General features: G+C 44.1%; 1 pseudogene; it reads right to left on the bottom strand.

The window, feature by feature from the left end:
• Positions 1-3,550: 3,550 nt before the first annotated feature.
• Positions 3,551-14,909, bottom strand: LOC142008257 (myb/SANT-like DNA-binding domain-containing protein 7; annotated as a pseudogene).
• Between the last annotated feature and the right edge of the window lie 629 nt (positions 14,910-15,538).

The following is a 15,538-nucleotide window of genomic DNA, read 5'->3' as shown; positions in this document are numbered from 1 at the left end:
AGTATGTCACAATATGTTCAGAGACTTCAGAGACCTGAATGTTCCTTTACGCTAATTACTACTTTTGCATGGATATTATTGCAGATGAGTTATCAGACAGAATGCCTTCTTTCCAACGACATAGACTATATATAGCTACTTTAAAAATAAGCCATTCATTAAATGGTGGAATTGTTTTTGAATCCGTAATATAGTAAGTAACCATTCTGTAATAAGACAAAGCTTTGGTAATAAAAGTCATATTTCTATTATAATTACAGAACTTATCAAGATGACATGGGGACTAAAGAAGCACCTGAGGTAAATGCCTCAGAATACTTCCACATTTCCAGAGGACTTTTAGCTAATCTCATAAATAACTCACAGTTCAGTAAGGGCACAAACACTCAAGCACATTTTAGACAAAACTCAGCCAAAAGAGAAGAAATTAATAAGGGGGAAGCTAGTTATAGCTGCTATGAACTTCCTTGCTTTGCAGACCTATCATTGTGTGTAAAGCCATGTGTTGTTCCCAAGCCAGAGTTAGGGTGTAATAGTGGGTCTCAGACAAATGCACAAAAGTGAGATCCTCAGTCCATTTTTTCACCAACCTCCACTATTTGACATCTTCTCCTTATTTATTTTTAACTAACGTGTTTAATAAGCATTTGTCATATTCCAGTTTTTAATATCTTTAGTAGTAGTTCTGTAAATATTAAAATAAATTATAATTTTTTATATATTCAAATAAATGGAACCGAAAGATCCCAGGCAAGGTAACCGCAATAGGAAAAACAATGCAGGCGAGTGAGTGAGTGACTCAGGTAGGGAGATGAGGCAGGACAGAACACAAATAAACGCCAAAGGTATCCCATCCATTTTTGCTTCCAATCTAGGAGTCTAGTTGGTGGAGAAATTTATATACAGCATTTATATATGCATCAGTGCGTATTCCACTCTCCCACATTCTCATTCTCTTAGCCGTCAACCTCATCATGATTTACTTAGTTATTCGTACTTTAGTCACCTTTTTCACAGAAGCCACCATTTCAAAAACCCAACCACAATCACCAAATCACTTTCCCAGTTCTCTCCCTGCCTCCATACACAAATGCAGATCTTTCCTCCCCAGGTCACCTCATGCATACCACCATCACTGCCTCTTGTCTCACTCTTCAGATTGCTGTCCCTGTAAAACCAGGGTTTCTGCTCTCCTTTGCAGGCCATATGCAGCAATGTTGTGTGTGTGTGGGGGGGGGGGTTGAGGGGGCTGTTTTTGTACATGTGGACCAACCCCCCCAATGTGGGCCCTTCCCCTGCCCTCATCTCTGGCTTTCTAGATGGACCCTCCACCCCGACACTCCCTCCAGCCAACCAGGCCCTGCATTTCTCCCACAGCATCCCTGCTGCTGGCAGCCATGCCTGGGCACGTTGGGGCCACTGTTACCCTACCCCTCTCCTCCAGGATCCCGGCCAATTCGGCCCCTCACACCACCCCAACTATGCCTGAAGATCCGCCCACCCTCTGCTCAGCCCAACCACCCTACTGTCCCTGCACAGACTGAACCCCTCCATAAAGCCCCAATATCCCCCTTCAACCTGAACAAAGTCCCCGGCTCTGCCCAAACACCCCACCCCACCACTACTCAGCCTGAACCCCCTGGCTCCACCCAAAGATTCCCCCCATCCCCACTCAGCTTAAACATTCCATCCCCACTTGGCTCAAGGACTTCGCATCCCACCTCCTGCCCAGTCCAGGAGGGGGGAGGATTACAAATTTTACCTGAGCAGGGAGCAGGAGATGTGGACAGGAGGTGGCAGATGCAGCCAGGCTCAAGGGATTGCCCCCCATGGCCTCCCAAGCACTCGTCAGGTAGTGGTTCACCAGCTCCCATGGCTGGACGAGCCCTGCTTCTCCAGGGCAAGGGGTAGGGAGTGGTGGTCGACCTCAGCAGCAGCCACAGGAGGTTGCTCCCCATGGCCTCTCCAGTACTGTAAAATCCCCAACCAGTCTGGCTGGGGACCTGGAGGGAGGCATGACAGTGGAGCAGGGAAAGGTGGGGGCCGGAGGCTTGGCAGGCGAAGAGTTCACAGGGCCCTGTAGCCCACTGTGAGGGTGGATTCACACCCCTCACACACACACCCTGCCTAGGGGCCTGCTTTTAATCTTGAGAATGGGGAGGAGAATCCAGAAGTAGGAAGGCCTGGGACTGTTTATCAGGCATGCTGAGAAAATTGAGTTATAAGGCTGTCTGATCTCTCTCTTTGCCCATGGAAGAGAATGGCCCAAAGGTTCAGCCAGGCAGTAAGCATGCAATATATGATGCCAGTGTCTTTGTGTGTGTACCTATCTCTCTTACCAGATCCAGGCTCATGTCTTATTAATCTGTTACAAACCAAGGAACATGTAGGGAAAATGGAAGAGCCAGGCCAAAACAGGATTCAAGCTGATTCACTCCAATTCTGCCTGTGAGACACTGCACTTGGAATTGCTTTTCCCTGCCCTGAAGCACTGCAATGCAAAAATGAGGTCTGCTCTGACAGAAACATGTGGCAATAGCTCTGTGGAAGCTTCCAACACCAGACAGTTATCGGTCAATGGGCTATCTATTCAGAGTGGGCAAATCTGCAGAGTGAGCTGACAACATCCAGGGATCACAGGCTATCAGCACCCTGCTGCTATGAAAGACAATGACTCCGGGATATGTGCACAATATAGTATATGGTTTTGCTATTGATGGGGCTCCTTAACTGTCGCAGGGTGATAGATGCAATTCAGAGCCCTATCCTGGCAACAGACCATGTTGCCCCAGTGTACCTGAACCACAAGGGGTACTTCTCCATGGTGAAGTAGGCATTGGTGGACCACAAGGGTCATTTCATCTATATCAGCTTGGGATGGTCAGGAAAGGTGCATGGATATGGGCATCTTTTAGAACTCTGGTCTGTTTAGAAATCTGCATAATGGAACATTCTTCCCAGACCAAAAAAAAAAAAAAATCACCATTGGAGATGTGCAGATGCCAGTGGTGTTCCTCAGTGATTCAGCTTACCTCTTCTCCATTGGCTTATCAAGCAGACACAGGCAGCCTGGACCGCAGTAAGGAGCAGTTCAGTTACAGCCTGAGCAAGAGCAGAATGGTACTAGAATGTACCTTTGGCCATTTAAAAGCCAGATTCAAGAGCCTCCTGGCTCTGTTAGACATCATTGAAGGCAACATTCTCCTTGTGATGGCAGCCTGCTGTGTACTTCATAATGTATGTGAGAGCAAGGGGAAAACTTCATGCCAAGCTGGAGGGCTGAGGCAGATCACCAGGCCAGTACTTATGAGCAGCCAGATACCAGGGCAATCAGGAGAGAACAGTGAGGGTCACTACTAATTGGGGAGACTTTGAAAAACAGTTTTATGAATGACTAGATAGCAACATGACAGTCATGTCTGTTGCTCTTAAGGAGGTATCCCTGAATGATGTGTGCTTGACTGTAAAGCCTGTAACCCCCTCCCACACCCTGTGCAACACAAGCACTAGTGTTGCGAGCTTATTTTTATTCAGGGGACACTAAAGGAGTTCATGGCATGGGCTTCAGGGGTGGGTAAGCAAGGGCTCTTTGCCACCACAGGTGTGGGAATGTCATCCTTCTGCTCTCCGAAGAGTCCCTGGGAGTGGAATGCTAGGCTGCCCTTGACTTTCCACCTGGTATTCTTGGGTACAGATGGTGGGAGGCTAAGGAACATGGTGAGGACAGAATGGGGTTTATCAGTGGCTGCAGTGAGGCTCTGTGCTCCTGTACCAGGCACCGCAGGAGCTCTGTTTGCTGCCTCATCAGCTGCACCATCTCCTCCTGGGTCTCCAGTTCATGCTGTTTGAGGGCTCTCCTTTCATCCCAATCAGCTTGTCTCTCCTCCAGAGTCGTTCTCCTTCATGCATTTAACTGTGCCCTGTTTTTGTGGGCAGTTATGAACAAGTCTTCCCGCATTTATTTTCTCTTGCTGATCTGTGCCAGTGTAATGGCTTGAGGGGTGGGGGGAGTGCAGCAAGCAGTGGTCAAAGAGCCCATTGTTGAGTAACAAAACATAAGTGAAGGCCAGACATTAAGGAGATACATTTACTGTAGATAGGTTTAAGAGCACTCAGAGGAATCTCATTGTAGGGTAAAAATTTCCAGTGCATATTATGGTTTGTGTTAAGACCCCCTTCTCATCATTCCTAAATTTCATAGTCTGATATGACACCTAACTATCTCATAACATTTATCATGGTTCATAGGTAGTCAGTGTTCGTGAAAATCTGCTGTCTCTACCCTTTATCATATATTACAGGCCTCAACAAGGCCACAAACAGAAACAGTGCCTTATAGTCTAAACCAGAGGTAACTAAACCAGCATCAGCTACATTCAAGGTCTCAAAACTAGGCTAGAAGAACATTTTCTCTCTCTCTACCCAAACATTTCTCACTGTTGTCAACCTGAAGTCTTAGAGATATAAACAAAGTATAACGAAGTATAACAAACTCAGTATGTTTGCCATTTACCTTTACTGTTTTTGCTTTAAATCCCTAGATATGCATCATTGGAGCATACCTATCAGGGAAGAATCACCATCACTCGCTTGACCTCATGACTGGAATTCCATTCATGCATTGTTTAATTAAACCATTAAGTAGTAGTGCCTACGTGTTAGATAAACGATATTTGAGCTATGGGCAAATTCTTTTGTGTAACCTGTTAGATTATTGGCTTATTGTGCTCATTTTGTCTTGCTGCTAACGCCTATCCAATTGCTTCTCTCCACCCATTGAGAGAATTGTTACTAATTGCTTGACAGTACTCCACTGAGTCCTGACAGGCAAGTTGGCACTCCATCAGCTGTGCATAATAAACCCTCCTGCTTGCTTCATACTTGGTGTTCAGACTTTGCTTCCAGCGCTCGTGAAAGAACTGCTGTGAAACTCAATAGGGCTATATTTGATGCAAGGACAGATTTTGGCTTTTAAGTATCCTCTGTGCAACAGGCATTGCAGAGAGATCTTAAGGGACCCGCTTGACACGGTTCGCTTCCATCCATGGGAATGCACAAACTGGGGACGTGCTTCCAAGCCTGTGATTGCAAAAGCAGCTTCTGCAGCTGTGCCTGCTGCACACGGACGGTGAGGTGCCTAGGTGCTGTGTTAGGCACGGTCACCATGTGTTTCTTCTTCTCCTCTGCTGGGGCATTGAGCCTTTCCCTTCCTCCCAGGGACATGGGGAAAGAAAGGGGGATGGGGAGGAGAAACACGGCAGTGCAGTTGTGCATTTGGGACTTCGTGTCTCTCACAGTCTGGGTATGCTTCTACTCCCTACTCTGCTGGGATAAATGAAAATTTCCCTCCCCTCAGCAGCCTGGGGAATGGGGAGAGGTGTTCTGGGCATGGTGGAGCCGCTTGTGCTATCCTATAGTAGCTTAATGCTCCTTCCTCTGCTTCATCTAGGTTGCAAAAAGGGATATTAGTTTGCTTAGAATAAGAAAAACTGATATTGAACAGAACCTGAATCAGTGCAGGCACAAGGGCAATCATTATGATACACTGCTCTGTGGTGTGGATTACCTACTGGTGGCTTGGTGCGGACAGGTGTCCTATCAAGGAGGTCAGAATAAGGCAGGCCTCCCCAAAAATCTCATGAGAAGAATTAAAGTATACTTGTCTGAGAGCTACATGGAGCTGTGTAAGGAGGATTGGCGTTAAATCCCCAGACACATTGGCTACGTCTACACTGCAGAGATCTTTCGAAAGAAGCCCTTCCAGAAGATGTCGTCCAAAAGAGCTTCTTTCAAAAGCGTGCATCCACACACAAAAAAGCAGATCAAAAGAGTGATCCGCTCTTTCGAAAGAGAGCATCCATACTACACCCGCTTTTTTGAAAGAACGGGCTGGGGACTGAAAAATCAGACCCCGTGAGGACTGCTCTTTTGAGAGAAAGGGCCTGCAGAGAGTCTACACATGCTTTCTTTTGGAAGCAGCTTTTGAAAAGGGGTGCTCTTCCTGAAATGGGAAAGGAAGAGCAATTTCCAAAGGAGTGCTTCATTATTTGACTTACTTTCAAGAGAATGCTTTCGGTGTGTAGACGCTCTGGTGGATCTTTTGAAAGCCGTCAAATAATCTTTTGAAAGAACTTACTAGTGTAGACACAGACATTACTAAGCTGTTCCTGGGCTATATAGATTCACCACTCACCACAGATCACACCCAAATGCCATAACCCACTTGTAGCATTATTAAAAATGAGAACTCACTAGGAGTGCCCTCCTTGCCATTAGGGTATGTCTGCAAAGCATCCTAGGACAAGGAGGTGAGACCCACCATTACAGAAAGTTCCTGTCTGCTAGTGAGATCAGCTGCTCCATTCACCTGCTGACCATTGTCATCCTCCTCCTCTTTCTCATCCATGTCCTCTTTGCTGTTTCCAGAGACTCTCCTGAGGAATTTCTTCAGAGGTATCCACAAACTACTTGGGTGTCTTCCAAAACAACGGTGGGTGACTCACTCCCTAGAATCCTGTGCAGCTGCTCATAGAAGCAGCATATTTGTGGTGATGACCCGGAACATCTGTTTGCTTTCTTTGTTTTATGGTACATAAGCCTGAGCTCCTTTATTTTCACACGGCCCTGCTGGGTGTCCTTGGCATACACTTTTTCCTCCATGACCTCTGAGATCTTGGCATATATGTCTGTATTTCTTTTGCTGCTTCATAGTTTCCCCAGCATAGATTCATATCCCCACACAGCAATGAGGTTCTGGATCTGCAGCACGAGCCATGCTGGAGCTCATCGATGACCCTGGCAATTCATAGCCAGATATGCTGCTGAGGTGTACTACCTGCTCTGCTCACAATGTTGGCCAAACAGGAAGTGACATTCAAATTTTCCCGAGTTGTTTCCTGCACACCTGGAGAGCAGCAGAGCTGAAAGTGATGGCCAGAGTAATTACACTGGGGCACTGTGGGACACATGTAGGAGGCCAAGAATGTTGGATTTCACAGTGCTCCATCTGCACTACCCTAAGGTCATCCAGCCAGGTTCAGATTTGTAGTTACTCCTTGTGAAAAGCAGCAGTATAAAAGTTACCTCTGAAGCCCTTAAAATTGACAGAACAGACCCTTTAATGTGGGCTGATTACGTATAAATTCAACTAAAGGCTAGAGCCACGCTACAGCAGGAGATCAACCCACTGAGGGTTAATCGTCTGGGGTTTCATTTCAATGTGTGAAATGACACTCCCAGGAGTCTACATTGACCCCTGTACTCTTCATGAGAGGTGAGAAATAAGGAAAGTCAATGGGAGAAACACTCCTGTCGACCTTCCAATGTGTGGACAGACATAGAAGTTGATCACGAATAAATCAATTTTAGCTATGCAATTGGTGTAGCTAAAATTGCATTTCAGCAGTCGACTTCTACATCTAGGATAAACATAGCCTTAGGCTACGGTTATGCTACAGATCTCTGTCAACGGAAGTCATTGTTGGAAGAGATTTCCCAACAAAACTTGTGTTGACGGAGTGCAGCCACACACAAAAGCCAATTGGGCGAATGCTCTGCACTGTCAACAGAGAGTCCGGACTGCCTGGCAGCTCTCTCAACAAAACAAGTACCCGGAAGCACAGCAGACTTGGCTGCCCATTATTCTGGATGCCCTGTCTGTTGAGAAAAGGCCCCCCCAGAGCATCCACACAGCTTTTTTGTCAACAGTATTTGTCGACATCAGTGTTATGCCTCATGGCTTTGAGGCAGAGTGCTGCCAGTGAAAGTGCTGAGTTTTGTCAACAAACTCTTACCAAAACACATTTTGTATGTGGATGTTCCACCAGTTTTGTTGACAAAAGCAGAGTTTTTTTGCAAAAGTCGCTAGTGAAACCATAGCCTTGGTCACCTAAATTTGAACTAATTTCTTAGTGTGTAGACTGTAGACCAAGCCTTAATGGTTTACAAAGGTATACTTTCAACACTAGAGGGAGCTACATACACACAAAATAGTATGTCAAACATTTATCCCAGAATAATGGTAATGTTTTTGTTGAAAACAGGATAGATGAAGAGACTCACAGGATTTCAGAGATTTCTGGAAAAAAATATTTATGTGATAAGGTATGTTATTTTGACAAAGGCAATAGATAACCTCTTTGTTAAATTCTTTCTAGAAAAGTGACGGAGAGGTTGCCATGTTAGTCTGTATTCTATCAAAACAAAAAAGCAGTCATGTAGCACTTTAAAGACTAAAAAAACAATTTATTATGTGATGAGCTTTCGTGGGACAGACCCACTTCTTCAGATCCATAGCGTTACCAGAACAGACTCAATATATAAAGCACAGAGATCCAAAAATTGTTATCAAGGTTGACAATCAGAAAAAGTGTTATCAAGGTTTGCAGTCTGTCCTATATACATGGTATGTGGGCATTGTTGCCACATTATGGCATATATGATGCTAGTGGCGGAACAGGAGAATGTGCCTGTGATTCTGTAATTAACGTGGTTAAGTCCAGTGATGGTATCTCCAGAACAGATATGTAGACAAAGTTGGCAACAAGGCTTGTTGCAAGAAAAAGTTCCAGGATTGGTATTATTGTGGTATAGCCTGTGGTTGCTAGTGAAAATCCTCATAAGGTTGAGAGGTTGTCTATAGGAAAGAACAGTCCTGTCACCCAGGGCCTTCTGGAGTGTAGCATCATGATTTAGGACAGGTTGTAGGTCTCTGATGATGCGTTGCAGTGGTTTGAGTTGGGGGCTGTAGGTAATAACAAGTGGTATTCTGTTATTGGCTTTTTTGGGCCTATCTTAGGCTGTGTCTACATTACCACCTTTCTTTGAAGGAAGGATGGTAATGAGGCTGTTCGGAGTTTACTAACGAAGTGCTGCCATGCATAGGGAGCACTTCATTAAGCATATTCCCCCCCGCGGCAACTCCAAAGTTTTAAACTTTGAAGTACTGGCACGTGTCCAGCCACGGCTCACCTTCCGGTACTTCGAAGTGCCAGGGCATCTTCGAAGTCCCCTGACTCCTCAAAATTAGACGCGTGCCGGTACTTTGAAATTTAAAACTTCGGAGTTGCCACGCGGGGGAATTTGCTGAACGAAGTGCTGCATACGCACAGCAGCACTTCATTAGTAAACTCCCAACACCCCAATTACCCTCCTTCCTTCGAAGGAAGGTGGTAATGTAGACACAGCCTTAGAGTAGTTGTTTTCTGGGTATTTGTCTGGCCCCGTCGACTTGTTTTTCTACTTCTCCCGGTGGGTAGTTCAGGTTTATGAATGCTTGGTGGAGGTCTTGTAGTTTTTTGTCTCTGTCAGTAGGATCAGAGCAGATGTGATTGTATCTCAGGGCTTGATTGTAAATGATGGATCGTGTCGTGTGTGCAGGATGGAAGCTAGAAACATGTAGGTAAGTGCAGTGGTCAGTGGGTTTCTGGTAGAGAGTAGTATAGATCAGGCCATCAGTGATTTGTATTGTAGTGTCCAGGAAATGTATATTTCGTGTGTGGTGGTCAAGGCATAAGTTGATGGTGAGGTGCAGATTGTTAAAGTCTCTGTGGAATGCTTATAAGTCTTTTCACCATGCATCCAAATGATAAAGATGTCATTGATGTATCATAAGTAAAGGAGGGGTAATAGGGAACAAGAGCTGAGGAATCATTGTTCCGAGTCAGTCATAAATATCTTAGCATATTGTGGGGCCATGTGGGTACCCATAGCAGTGCCACTAATCTGGAGGTATAAACTGTACCCTAATCGGAAATAATTGTGGGTGAGAAAAAAGTTACATAGGTCAGACACCAGATTAGCTGTGGTAACATCAGGGATGGTATCCTTTAACAAAGAATGAATGGATGCAAAACAGACATCAAAAATCTCCAAATGCACAAACCTGTCAGCCAGCACTTTAATGGAATGGGCCATTCTGTTAAAGACCTGACAGTTTGTGCTCTACTGAAAAGGGACTTTAATAACTGTCTGCAGAGTGAAGGCTCAGAACTAACATTTATATTTAAATTCTACACATTAACGTGGTTTGAACAGGGACAGCATTTACCTGACCCAATATAAGGACTCTTTTACATACTTTGATATTTTATCTAACTCTTAACTTCCCCCACACACACCCTGCCCCTTGCCCCCTCTGCTCTTCTGATTTGCCAACCTTGATAACAATTTTTGGACCTCTGTGCTTTTTATATTGAGTCTCTTCTGGTATGGGTATGATCTGAAGAAGTGGGTCTGTTCCACAAAAGCTCATCACCTAATAAATTATTTTTTTAGTCTTTAAAGTGCTACATGATAGCTTTTTTTCTTTCTAGAATATATTCCATCTATAGTAATTGTCAATACATGAATTCATTCAAAACTTGAGTACAAACACACTGAACAGACAAGTTACTTTCTTGTGCTTATAACTGGCATCATTAAGGGTTTTTTAAAAAGTCATTCCAACCCTATTTTCAATTTCCTATAACTATCTGAAACTTCAGTCTTTCAGGTTAAAATTTTCCAAGCTTGGTGCCTGTCCTCGGGTGATATTTAGTGCAGTATTTGAAACAAAAACAATAGACTTGAGTAGAAGAAGAATATAAAATTATTTTAAGTTAACTATTGAACAGATCTCACAGAGCTGCTTCCTTTTTAAAAAAGAAACATACTCTCTAACAATCACAATCAAAATGGAAAGCATCACCCCTAGGCCAACAGATATGACATATCTTTCTTGTAAATTATTATATTTTATTCTTGAAAAATATATTGTATACAGCCCTATTCCTGCAGTTGCACACAGACAGATAGATCTTTGTCTGTGTTGACTTTACCGGCTTATGACCTCAGTGGGGCTCCAAGAATCCACTTGCAGGACTGTAACCTGCATTTCATATAATTCAACCTGTATCAGGACCAATATGTAGGTGATATATGGGGAGGGGGTCACATGCACCTCCCAGTGCCCAACCCTCCCCCCTGCACTCACTGCCAGTGCTGCACCACTTCCAGTGAGCATGGAATGGTCCCAACCCTGTCCCAGAGCCACATGACCTGAAAGCAGCTTGCACAGTTCTTGGGCTGTGCTGCTCTGGGGGAGGGTTGGGACCAACCTTGCGCTCACAGTAAGTGGCGCAGTGCTTGTGGAGGAAAAGACAGGTGGGACAGAGGCAGAGCAAAGGCAGGCAAGGGCAGAGCAGGGGAGGGGAAGGGCTTGGGCAGAGGGGGCCTGAAGGTGACACATGGATGGTACGCTTCCCAGAGCCCTCTCATGAGTCGCCACTGGTTTATAATATCTTTGGCTGCTTCTACACATGCCATCTCCCATCAGAGGTGTTATGGTAGCAAGGCAATTCAAAGCAGGGTAGTGAGGCCCTAATGTGAATATTCAGTGCCTCGTAGCATAATGGCGGCTACGTGAATTTTGAAGCACAGACTTCAAGTTGCAGATTGACAGTGAGGATGAGGGCAGCTTCGAAATAAGCATCCCATTTCGACATTCCCTTATTCCCACAGAACTAGTTTGGAGTAAGGGAATGTCGAAGTGGGGTGCTTATTTCGAACCTGCCCCCATCTATGCTGTCAATCTGCAATTCAAAGTCTGCACTCAGAAATTTGCATAGCCTCCGTTATGCTAATGAGGTGCTGAATACTCACGTTAGCGCTTCTTTAGCCTGCTTTGAATTGCCTCATTGCCATGCCACCTCTGTCGGGAAGTGGCGTGTGTGGAAGCAGCCTATATGAGGGATGAAGACTTTTCAGGGAGCTCAAGGATGCCCTCTTCTGGAGATTGCTTCCTTGCTTGGTACCTTACATCTGGTACAATCTGCTCCATCGGATTTTTTGGATGAACTCCAGGGTAAAACGTATCTTTGGAAAACAAGAGGTGAACTCCAATGGTGGCAGCAAAGTTACCTCAGACTTCCTTCTTCTTTGGTGATTGAATTTTAATAAGGGGCAACCCCTGTAATAGTTCACCAGTGTTTTGGAAGTGAAATTATACAACCACTAACATTAGAAAACAAGTCTCAAAGTGAGAGTTCAGTATCGTTAGACAACTTGCAAATGCTGACAGGAGGAAATCCAACAAACTCAATATATCTGTTAGAGCTGGACAGCAGCAGAACAAGGGAAGAAACATAATCAAACATGAATATAGTATATTTTTGGTGTCATACATTGTCATGTAATAGCAACCTTGGTATTCATTAATTTTTTATTCTTTCTTTCATAGGTCTTGCAGAGGGAGAACCAATTGGATACTAGACTAACACGCACACACAAATAGTAACCAGACTCCAATGACCTGTTTAACCCTGAATGTGAAGGATGAAAAGCAGCAGCCTTCTTGCACGGGACAGTGCTTCAGGTATGGAAACACTTTCTTCTATTGATTCTAGCTTTCTTTCTTTTTGAGGTAATAGATCACTAACAAAGATTGTCCAGACATTGAGTTGACATGTTGTAAGTTATCACAAAGGACTGTCTAGATAAGGGGTGGCAGTTCCAACAGTCTTAGAAACAGATATGTTGTTAGAACCATGAGACTTCGTTTTTGTCATAATAACATAAATCTAAATGAGCTGAAAATGTAGTAAATTATCATATTATTTTAAATGGGAATGAGATTGGTAATTGTTTACCATTACATCACTTGTCTTTTTAAATATTGTGTCAGCTTTCATGGAAGTTAATAATATTCTCCTTTCTTTATTCCACTGAAACAAAAATATTACATTAGAATACTATTTTAGAGTGAATCTCAGCCATATGTTATAGGATCTAATATTGAAACAGGAACTGTGCCTATATTTATCTTTGTTAATAAAGAAATTTCAACTTGCTTTAGAAAAATGGTTTGACTGTATTTAACTATCTTACTCTTTTATTATTCTTCTCATATTTTTACAGGATAACTAAAAGTAAATAATCAAACTTCCACTATTTACACATGAAGGATAATCAGGGTGACTTTGTTATTATCCTAAAGTTTGAACAGCTGATTAAGTTCTTGAAAATTTAGCGATTCGATAACAAAACATTAAAGACAGTGCTTTGTGAGGAAGTACAAAGTAGGTTAGTTTGCTATTCTTTAAAGTAAGATTTGTCCTAATTTACCTTTTTTGGGTTTTGCCTCTGTTATGGTGCAATCAATTTTTAAACTGTGCTGTAGCTCAGTGACTTTATATTGTTACCTACTATTTTCTGGTTGTGAGAGGTTTGATGACGTCAGTGGGGCACATCATTCTCTTATTAACCCAAGCTTTAACAGGATGGGTCCCAATGTTAGTGTCATGTTAAACGTGTTACAGTTGTGTAATTCTTAACAAATAACACTAATGTAGATGGTAAATTAATATTTGAGGCCTAAAATAATGTAATTCTTACTGTTTTTTTATTATTTTCCATTAATTTATTGGTAGTTTTGCACTATGAAATTTATTTTAGCTGGAGGTATGAATTTCAGTAATTCACAGAATCTTGACCCTTGCATATATTTCTTTGAATAAGAACTAATGAAAAGAAATCATCAATGTAAATAACATTTCTTTAAGGAAATAAGTTTTGTCAGTTACATAGTTTATGTTGTGTGTAATCTTACATAACCATTCGACGAGCATATTTTTTAAATTTTTAGTAGCATGCTTGTCATTATTTTACAACTGAATGCAGTTAAGGAAGTTGAATTTGTTACAAAGCTGAATCTGAACCAAAATGTGTCCTAGTAAATAATATATGAATAAAGGCAGGATAATGTTTCTAACTCAGTAGTGAGAAGACAGAAATGGCAGAGCAGTAGTTTCATTTGACATGCTAGTCAGTCTTTTAGTTCTCGGAAATGTCTGTCTCCAACGCAAGCCCCCAACGCACTGTAGAAATTTCCTTTCATTATATTGTGGTCAGAGCTTTGTTGCGGCCTCTCTGGGGTCAAAGAGGCAGATCTTTCCCTCAACACCAAATCCAAGTGCAGGTGTCAACAAAAGCATGTAAAGAAATTCTGCAGGGATCAAGAGCACTTCTCCTCATACTCTGAAAAGTGGCTGTGGAGCCACTCTGGGGATGGTACTTTGGATGCCAAATCCACCTGCAGGAGGCATGAGGTAATGGCTGACTGATCTGCATAAGAGTGGATCCACTGACTACTCTGCATTTAACCTTCCTTCGTGCCAGGCAAGTGAGGGGCCCAGCGGAAAAATTTATCACCGACGTTTTTAGGAATTGTTGCACTGTAAGACACAGCCATGACCTCTGAAGATGAGACCCTCCACAGGATTATTCTAGAAGTTTAATTCTCTAATACAGTACATTGGGCTCAGTCCCTGGCCTCTGGTCTAGTCCCTTTGTGCTTCCCTGAAAGCAAAAAGTGATCAGAAATCTGCTCTATAGAGGGCAGTTGGGGATATAAAGCCGGCATCCCACTGAAAGGAGCCAGTAATCTCAGTGAGAGGTAGAGGTGAAAGTAAGGTGATGTGCCCCAGTGTGCCACTCCAGTAGGAGCCTGCTGAAGTGTGCTACTGCAGAGAGAGCTGGGAGGCGCTCCAAGCTAGGCTTCCCTGGGCACTCCTGCAGGCTGCCACACTGAGCAGCAAGCAGATGCAAAGGTCCAAGACTCCCTAAGCCTCTGTCCCCTGAGCTCTCTTTAGGGAGGGCAAGGGGTGGGCGCTGAAGGCCCTCCCCACTCCTTCCAGCCCTGCTTGTTGTTTGCGCTTCCCTATTGTCCCTGTCAGGTAGAGAGGAAAGTGCACTGTGTCTCTGCTTTCCCCTTCCTCCTGGCTGGTGCAGGCAGGGGGAAGAGGAGTGAGTGACCTATGCTATGCACTTTTCTCTCGCTCCCTGACAGTGATGAAAGGGGAACAGCAAGCAGGAATCCGGGGGGCTTCAGCCACCCTACCCTCCGTAAAGGTCTCCCCCCCATCTTCCCTCATGCCCCAACCCCCTGCCCTGAACCCTCACATGCCCCAAGCCTCCTGCCCCTGCTTCCTGTACCCCACCTACTCCAATCCCCTGCCCTGAACCTCTCTTCACACACCCAGCTCCTGGCTCTAGCACCCCCACCCCCACTGCCACACTCCAACCCTCTTCCATTTGCTCCTCCTTACACCCCAGCCCTGAGTCCTGCACTGCCTCCCCACCCTCAGCCCCCTGTCCTGAGCCTTACCACTACCAACGCACACCCCAAATCCCTGCCCTGAGTCCCATCCCAGGGAGCAGTACAAGAGTACCTGTAAGAAACTAAAGTTACTTTCACCCTGGGGAAAGACTGAAGTTTGCTTGTAGGACTTGAAAGAAAAGTGGAAATCAAACTGATCAATTATGCTGAAATGGTCTTTCAGTTCAGGCCTGATTCTGCCTGCAATCCTGTTAATTTCATTGAGAGCAGGATAGGGCCTTTTTTTTTGGGACATTCGACATCTAATCCAAGCTATATTTTTTGGCATTTTTGAAAATCACTTTAAAATGGATTTTTGAGGAGAGAAAGAGTCCGTAGCTTCTTTGGAAGGGTATATGCTTCCCCAGTTTTACTTACATGTACAATAGTTTAGAAATCAACTTT

Source organism: Carettochelys insculpta, chromosome 2, assembly GCF_033958435.1.
Source record: "Carettochelys insculpta isolate YL-2023 chromosome 2, ASM3395843v1, whole genome shotgun sequence".
NCBI classification, from domain to species: Eukaryota; Metazoa; Chordata; order Testudines; family Carettochelyidae; genus Carettochelys; species Carettochelys insculpta.
This window is presented reverse-complemented; position numbering and strand designations above follow the sequence as displayed.